The following is a 9,212-nucleotide window of genomic DNA, read 5'->3' as shown; positions in this document are numbered from 1 at the left end:
ATCTCAAAAAGTATAGCTTAAATTGTTCTTATACAAAGCTTACTAATTGTATACAGCATATTTCAATTACATGTATGTTTTCTTTACTCCCTAAAACTTTAAAATACAAAGAATTAAGACCAATTGTTGCTAAAAAAAAATCATTCTCATAACTACAAGATTTTCTTCATACTTCTCTTAAATTCCAAAAGTCATATTCAAATTAGCCTTAAATCATTTTCTTTTCAAAGTCTAAAAAGTTTGCAAATTCTTATCTTTATCAGTGCAATTCTAGCTTCTCAGTGCTCTCACTTATAAAAGCTTTCTATCCTCACTGACCAACATTTCTTAATATTAGAACATTCTATGTTCTGGGAATTGGAGATTCCCCACAATTTGAGATATTACTGTTTATCATTACTCACTCCCACCAGATTTTCCCCAAAGACATGAACTACATTCCAATCAGTGTCAAATATTACCTTCTCCTTGTTTAGTTATTCTAAAGCTAACTCACAAGTCTGTCCAGACTCCCATGACTCTGGAGAGACCATCAGAATCCAAACTCAAACAATTTTTTTTTTTTTAGGTTTTTGCAAGGCAAATGGGGTTAAGTGGCTTGCCCAAGGCCACACAGCTAGGTAATTATTAAGTGTCTGAGGCCAGATTTGAACCCAGGTACTCCTGACTCCAGGGCCGGTGCTTTATCCACTACACCACCTAGCAGCCCCTCAAACAATTTTTTTTACAAATCCCTTAATTCAGTTTACATGTATCTTTAGATTAGCATATTATACAATCAATAATAACATGATAAGATTAACATTTACCTAGCAATTGCTTTCATATCAAACTTTTCACTTTATGGGGTTCATTGCCTCTCCAATCAATTCACTGCCAAACTTGCAAAAAGTATCAGTTTAATGCAATTTTTAAATCCCAACCTCATATAAACACATCTCCCTATAAACTTAATAGTTCTATACTTTTTTTCCTTTCAATGATTTGTAAACCATTTTCCAAAGTTCCCAGAATCCATCTTTGGTGTACAAAGTCAACCCTGCTCAAACTTTCTGTCTACATGGTTTTACAAATTTCCATACTTAACAAATAATTCAAAAAAAATCCCAGTTGTCTCCATGTCTGGATTTTATTTCCAGTTCTTTCCAAACCTCTGACCTAGGCTATAAACAGCTCACAGTTTCCCTCAATATACTATTCCACCATTCCTTTTCATTAGCTCTTCTTGACTTAATTCATACTTTTCTGAAGTAGAATCACATAGCTTATACAGCTATATAAAACACAGATATGATTCAACTTTTCACAATACATTTTTCATTCCAAGGTTTTAATATTTAACATTTCTTGATTATAACTGCTAAAATCCTGGAGAAGGCAAACAGTCATCCAAAAATCCCTTAGCTTAATTAGAATATTCCCTGCCCCGCCTTCTTCAAATAGAGTAAACCGAATAACTTTTATAGAGAGACCGTCCTAGATTCTTTCGGGGGGGGGTTGATCTTCTATTCTTCAATCCTTACATGTCCCATAATTTTCTGTATTTACTAACAATATTTGAATCTATATTGATAAAACTCCTGAAGCTCTAATGACGCCATATAATTCTGGAAAAAAAGATTAACTATTTAGTTTCCCCTATACTGGCATATCTTGGTAACCACATTATATGCTTTAGGATTAACTTGACTCTCTTGTTATTCTGAATTTTATTTTCCCCTAACATTTTCAAATTAAAATAGCATTTCTTTCTATGATTTCTTTGTTTACATATTTGTTAATGCTCTCACTCTCTCTTTCCTGTTTCTTTAACTTCAAAATAAGGTCCCTTTTAACATTTACTTTACTAATTCTTCCTGAAGTAACTTTCTCTCCTGAAAGGGAGAGGGAGGGTGAAACACTCTGGCAACACAGAATCAAGGGGAACAGGAAAGAGAAGGGTACATAAACAAGGAATGGAGGGCCCTTCTCATAATAGTAAAAATAACAGGGTGAGTAGTTTGGCCTCAGTCAGTTTGACACCAAAATCCATTCCTTCTTACATAAAAATTTTAAAAAATTTCTCTTGGAAGTGCTCAAGAGACAATGCAGGAGTGAGGAGGGAGGGATCATATTACTCATTGTAACACAGGCAGAAAGCAGGCTCAAGAGGAGAGCCAGTGAGGGCATTATGCTGCCTAAAAATGAAGAGCAGCAATTTAAATGAGGCAACCCAGGGAAATTTTTAGGGGAACTTTTCTCCCCATTTAACAAATAAATAGAAGAACCAAACGCACAAGTAAATAGACACATAAAGACAGATAAGGCACAAGTACAGATCACACAAACGCAATAGAATTTTTCAAAGTGACAATTTCAACACATATCAACAAACACAGGCCAATGGAAAATTCCTGACGTCTCGGGAATGCCGTGAGGGGAGATTTTAGTGTGGCATCCAATAGTCTCTTCCTCCCAAAGGCCCACCAAATGTGTTCCATCTCCTATATCTTTATTTCCCCATACAAGACAACAATACTTAATCATTTTCTTCTTACTTTTCCCTTTATATTTTGGTAACTTATCCCAATCACTTAATCTTCTCCCTAATGGACTATTCACAGGTACCTCAATCTCCTTATCCCTATTTCCCTTATTTTCCATGGGGGAAGGCCTGGAATGAGCTCTTCCCATTTTAAATTGACAGAGACCTCTCAGGATCAAGTGCCTTTAGATCCAAGTCTCTTACACCCAATACAACAGGGTCATCCCCAACCTTCAGTTGCCCAAATAGTCCTGACCCTCCAGGAATCTAGCAGATTCCAAGGTCTTACCTTCAGGTCCGTGCACAGAGTTACCGACTGCTGTCCCCTCTGATAGATCAGGTTTGGCCGTGGATTTGCTTTTCTCTTCCTACTGTGTCTCTCCACTTTGGGTCCCCTGCACAGAGGGGAAACCAAGACTCCCAGAAAATGACAAACTGCCAAATCCTGGGCAGCAGCACCTTTCCACCAAGTTCTGAGAGAGCAATGGTCCCCAATGGGCATATAATCCTGAGATGAGCCCCCAGCTGTGTGGGATAAGTTTACCTGCTTAAATAAAACTCGGAGATTTCTCAAAGTATGAAGAGAAAAGTTTTATTCAGTTCTCGAAAATTGGACCCGCCTTGCTCAATGTTAAACATGGAGAGAGAGAAAAGGGGGTGAAGAGCAGGAAATCCAAGATCCCTTTATCCTAGGGGGAATCCACCCCGCCACTGACCCATACTCCTTAGTGAGGAATGTGGTCTTCACAATCTATATGCATAAATTACTCTAAAGAATAAGCATATAATTCAAACAGAGACAAGTTCTCCCCCTCCAGGACAAGGAATGTAGAACCATCTGGACTTCAGTCCAGATAAGACAAGGTCAGTTTACTCTTTACATTCTGGTCAAGGTAACATTAAGTTGCTTCTCAGGGAGGAGGGGCAGAAGGGACATAATGCATAGCTTTAACTATTTCTAATCTGTAATATTCTACTGAAGAAATCTCAGACTTCATCCCATTCAGCCCCATTCTCTCAGCTCACATAGCTACCACTCTGGTGCAGGCTCTCTTTACTTCTTGTCTTGATTGTTGCAATTACTCGCAATTGGTCTATCTGCCTCAAATCTCTCCTTACTCCAATTCATGCTCCCTTAGCCACTAAAGCAATATTTCTTTTTTAAGCTTTTTTTCATTTATTTATATTTCCAATAACATGCAAAGATAGTCTTCAACATTCATTATTTCTTTCTTTTTTTTTTTTTTAGGTTTTTGCAAGGCAATGGGGTTAAAGTGGCTTGCCCAAAGCCACACAGCTAGGTAATTATTAAGTGTCTGAGTTCTGATTTGAACTCAGGTACTCCAGACTCCAGGGCCAGTGCTCTATCCACCTAGCCACCCAACATTCATTCTTTTGCAAGCTGTTGAATTCCACATTTTCCCCCAACCTCCCTTCACACCCCACTCCCCAAGGTAGCAAACAATATGATAGAGTATGTACATGTAAAATTTCATAAAATAATTTTCGAAAGTGGCAGGTCTAACATACTCTATGAACTCCACTGGCTCTCCATCACCTCCAAGTTCAAATACAAAATCTTCTGTTTGGTGCTTAAAAGTCCTTCAAGGCTATCTCCCTTTGGGAGACCAATCCACTCTTCTTTTGCAAGGCAATGGGGTTAAGTGGCTTACCCAAGGCCACACAGGTAATTATTAAATGTCTGAGGCCCAATCCACTCCTGAGGAGTATGATTTCCCCAATAAACGCAAAGTCCTTCAGAACCTAGCCCCTTCCTACCTTTGCAGTCTACAATACACTTTATTCCCTCTCCAAGTCTTCTTCAAGCCACTGTCTGTTCCAAAATTTTTCTCTGGCTCTGCTTCCTCTTCTCCACTAACTACATTTCCTTGCTTCCATTAAGCCCTAAATATAATCCTATCTTCTACAGGAAACCTTTCCTGAAACTGCTTATTTTTAATAGCATCCCTCTCTTATTTCCTATTTATCCTGCATATAGCACATTTTTTAATATTTATATTTTGCATATAGTACATTAGATTTGTTTGCTTGTCTCCTCCATTAGATTGTGAGCTCCTTAATGGAAGAGATTATATCTTTAGCCTTTCTTCCTATCTCCAGTGCTTACTTAGCATGATACATAGTAAGTGCTTAATATTTATTGAAAGATTCATTGGGATCCCAAGGGTCCCTGGACCTATAGATGCCATTTCTCAGTTATGAGTATGTGTGTGTGTGTGTGTGTTGCAAAAGTTAGATAGATAGATAGATAGATAGACAGAATATGTGTGTTCATATGCTATAAAATATATGTACAGAATATGTATGTGCATACATTCTTCAATTTATAGAATATGTGCGTATGCATGTTGCAGCATACACATATACAGAATATGCATGTATATGTCACAATATATAGAATATGCATTGTGTATGTTGCCATATATACAGAATATCTATGTGTATATATTGCAATATGAACAGATTACATGTATAAGCTTATTGCAGTATGTACAGAATATGTATGAGTATGTTGCAAATATATATATATATATATACACACACACAAATTGTGCATGTGAAAATGTATGTTGCAAAACTTCCCTCCTCACTTCCTCTTTTAGGAATACCAGGAATATAAGAAATAAATCTTTCTCCAATTTGAAGTCTATTTTATATTATACAAAGAAAACTTTATCGGGGTTAAATCAAAATTCTAGGAAAATAATGCCATATACAGAATTATTTACCCTTTCCTAAGCCCAAACCATTTTATCTTCAGAAACTTGGTAAAGTTTTAGAAAATGAAATAAAACTACTAAACAATGGATCCTCATAATAGTGAGTTCGAATCAGCAAGCAATTATTAAGTGCCTACCATGGATCACGTGCTATGATTAAATAAGTTGCAAAAAGCAAAAAGCAGCCCCTGGTCTTCAGGAGCTGACATTCTCATGAGAGAAATAATAGCTAACACATATAGAATAATTACTACGTACCACTTTATAAGCACTTTGCAATTCTTAATGCAAGATATATGTTATTATCTTTATTTTACTAATGTGGACATAGGGAATGAAACTGGTGAAGTGACTTGCCCAGAAGTCATATCACCACAAAGCATCTGAATTGGAATTAGAATTCAAATCAACTTGGTGGCCTCTTCATGAGGGCTGGCTCTCATCACTTCAAAGCTATTACCTTATCAGGATTATAGGGAATAGTGAGAAATGGAGATAAGCAAACACAGGAGAACCAGTGTTGAGCTTTGGAAACCAAGCTAGGGAATTTTGACTTAATATGGCAGCCTATGGGACACTGAAGGTTTCTAAGAAGACTCCAATCAAGAAAGAAGCTGTGATCAGAATGGACTGAAGATGAAAGAGTAGAAGCAGAAAGACCCATCTACCTATTCCAATGGTCTTGATAATGAGAGAGATTCAAAAGCAACCAAGTTTTTGAATATGGTTGCAAGGAAGAATATTACTGGTCTTAAAATAGAGAAGTGAATCTAGTCTAAGGAAGGATTGGGGATGGGGAGGGTGGTACTCAGCTTGGGATTCATTTAGTTCTGCCAAATATTATTCTTGTTAGAAACAAAGGGATGTGATTTTATTTTTTGAGATGGAAGATTCTGGACCCAAGGCTTATGCCAGCACTCTAAGTTATTTAACTAAGAAGGATTCTGGGAATCAAAATATTTCTCCTGTGTCCACTTCCTCCAGTGCTCAGATAACTAGCAAAGGGGCACTGTGTCCTTCCTGTTTGCCTTGGGGCAGTGTCCCCAGGCAAATAAACTCCAGGTGAGGTCTGGCTTTAGCCTTCTCCTTTCTCAGAAAGGAGACTTATTTTCACCCCAGGTGTTTTATTATTTTCCCAAATGATGGTATCAGAGGCATGTTTTTTTGGACATAAGGTTTTGTTTACTACTGAGATGTTTAGAATGAAAATGGATAATAATAATCATACTCATTGCTATTTGTAAAGAACTTTTTTTCACAATAATTCTGTGTTAGAGATCACAAAAACTAGCACCCTCATTTTACAGACTAGAAATAGGTTCCAGAGATTTTTAAATTCCTTGCCTGGGGACATAGAGTTAGTAAGTATTGGAATTAAGTCTAAAATCAAGATCTTCTAATTCCAATACCCATGATTCTTCCTTTCATTAGAGGGGGCTCCTTAGGCCAGGCTCTCAGAACTTCACATGTGTGTTTTTTCCATATCCTCCTCAACAACCTCCTTGCCTCTAAGCTTTCCCCACTCCATTCCATCCTGCTATCATCAGAAATATTCCGCTCAGTTCAATTGGCCAAGTAATGGGCTCATAGAAAATATACATTAGGTGTCTACTAAGTACAAGGTTTGGTTAGGTGCTAGAGAAAAGAAGACAAAATGAAAACTAGCCTCTGCCCTCAAGGAGTTTATGTTGTACTATAAGATCTTCCTATTAATATGTCCCTTTCATGTTTAAGAATTTACCTCAATTCCTCCTTGCCAATAGGATCAAGTTCAAAACTCCTCTTGCAAGTATTCAGGCAAGGCCTTCTGCTCTTGGAAGATGCCCTACCTACCTCTCTAAATAATTGTTCCCCTACCCTGCCATGTTCATTCATGCTTGGGCTTTCCACGTTCCCTTCTACCTTCTGGAACAATTTCTTCAGTCTCCACATATCCACAATCTACCTGAAGGATAGAGTCAAGAGATTCCAAATTATTCTGGTGAACCAAAAAAAAAAAAAAAAAGAAACTTAAAACAAATAGGCATCCTCTTAATAAAGGCATGTAGCTACAAATCATAGAAAAAACACAACCTCAGAGGAATAAAGACTACAGGTAACCCAAGGGACACTGGGAAAACATATGATAGGTAGGATAAAACATAATACTATGAGGTCAAATGAGAAGATATAAAAGCACTATATTGAGATATAAATATGTAAATATATTAGTATAGATATTAATATATATAAAACCACATAGTAATGCAACCTATTTTTAGGGTAATTTTACGCTTGTTTTCTTCAATGGGGTTCAAGTAGATATAATTCTAGAACAAGCTGCTTGCCTGCTATTACTCTTTTATATTTTATGTTCTCTAGACTTATTGCCCAGATGGGTAAAATAACTACTTTTTGTAGTTAATCTCAAAGTTTTGGCATATAAGCTTATCTCCGATAAACATACTCAAAGCACCTTTGATACAAGAAACAGAACAACAGGGATGATGTGTGAGATGAGTCTACCCACTTAAATAAAATTCAGAGATTTCTCAAGGTATGAAGAGAAAAGTTTTATTCAATCCTTGAAAACTGAACCCCCCCTTAAAACAAGGAGAGAGAGGTACAGAGCAAAGAATCCTAAATCTATTTATCCTAAAGCAATCCCCCCACCCAGCCACTGACCCATCCTCATTAGTGAGGAAAGTGGTCTTCACAATTACTCTAAAGAAAAAGCATATAATTCAAACAGAGACAGGTTCTCCCCCTCCAGGACAAGAAATGTAGAAACATCTGGATTTCAATCCAGATAAGACAGGGTCAGTTTACTCTTTACATTTTGGTCAAGGTGACATTAAGTTGCTTGTCAGGGGAGGAGGAGCAGAAGAGATATAACACACAGCTCAACTATTTTTAATCTATAATATTCTACTGAAGAAATCTCAGACTTTTATCCCATTAAATCCCTCCTCTTTATTTTGATGAGATTTCTTCAAATTTATGCAATATAAACTCACATTGCTGGTCCATCTGGTCATCATCCTCATTTTCCTTGCAAGTCCACATTAACTCGTAGTTATCATTTCCCTTAACATGGCCCCATTTTGAGCATCTTTACAAGGGATCCAGGTACTATCATTAATCTCACATGAATCTGAGGTCACCTATGTCTAAGTTATACAGTCCAGAATATATGCACCCTGCTTCTGAATGTCTAGACATTTGCTACTCCCCAGGCAAGTATCCTGGCCAGTAAGTTATAAACAATAGTCACCCTGAAGTGATTAGTCATATGCCACTGGTGTTTCTCTCCTCTGGCTCAGAATTGGTTTTCTAAGTGAATTCTTTCATGTTGGCTCAGCCCCTTGAAACCTTTAGCTGGCCACATTTTCCAGAGTCAAGGGGAAGTTACAGATAAACAATGTATACATAGGTGAGAAATGGTGAAAATGAATTGGTCCAGTATCTCTCCTCTCTTCTCTTCACTCCTGGAGGCATTCAATGTCCTTCTGCATCTTCTGAATCTGTTCCAAAAATTCCTCTCCAGCTCAGGTGACTAGTTGAGGCTTTGTCTTCTGGTAAAGAAACTACTTAACATTTTACTCAGATCAAAATACATGTTTCCATCACAAGACAAAGAGAATTTGGAGCTCATTGCAATTTACATTTTGCCTTATTGCCATATTGATGCACATACTTTACTTTAACACAATAAACTTTCATTAGTGTTTTACTATATGAGCAAACTCCTAATGAGAATTATCATCCTGACTTAAGCTTATAACATATACATTCAACAATCATCTTAGTTCAGAGTACCCAAAATATGGTTTAAAAAATAAAACGATCTGAGCCTTTGCTCTTATTACAATGGCTAAAACATCCTTAACCAAAATGAAATTTTTCAAAATATTCCCAAATATACCATTGATTTTCCTTCTCCTTATATACTTATTTGACTCACATTC

This window comes from Macrotis lagotis, chromosome 8 (genome assembly GCF_037893015.1).
Source record: "Macrotis lagotis isolate mMagLag1 chromosome 8, bilby.v1.9.chrom.fasta, whole genome shotgun sequence".
NCBI lineage: Eukaryota > Metazoa > Chordata > Mammalia > Peramelemorphia > Peramelidae > Macrotis > Macrotis lagotis.
The sequence above is the reverse complement of the archived record's forward strand: the minus strand, read 5'-3'. Positions refer to the sequence as shown.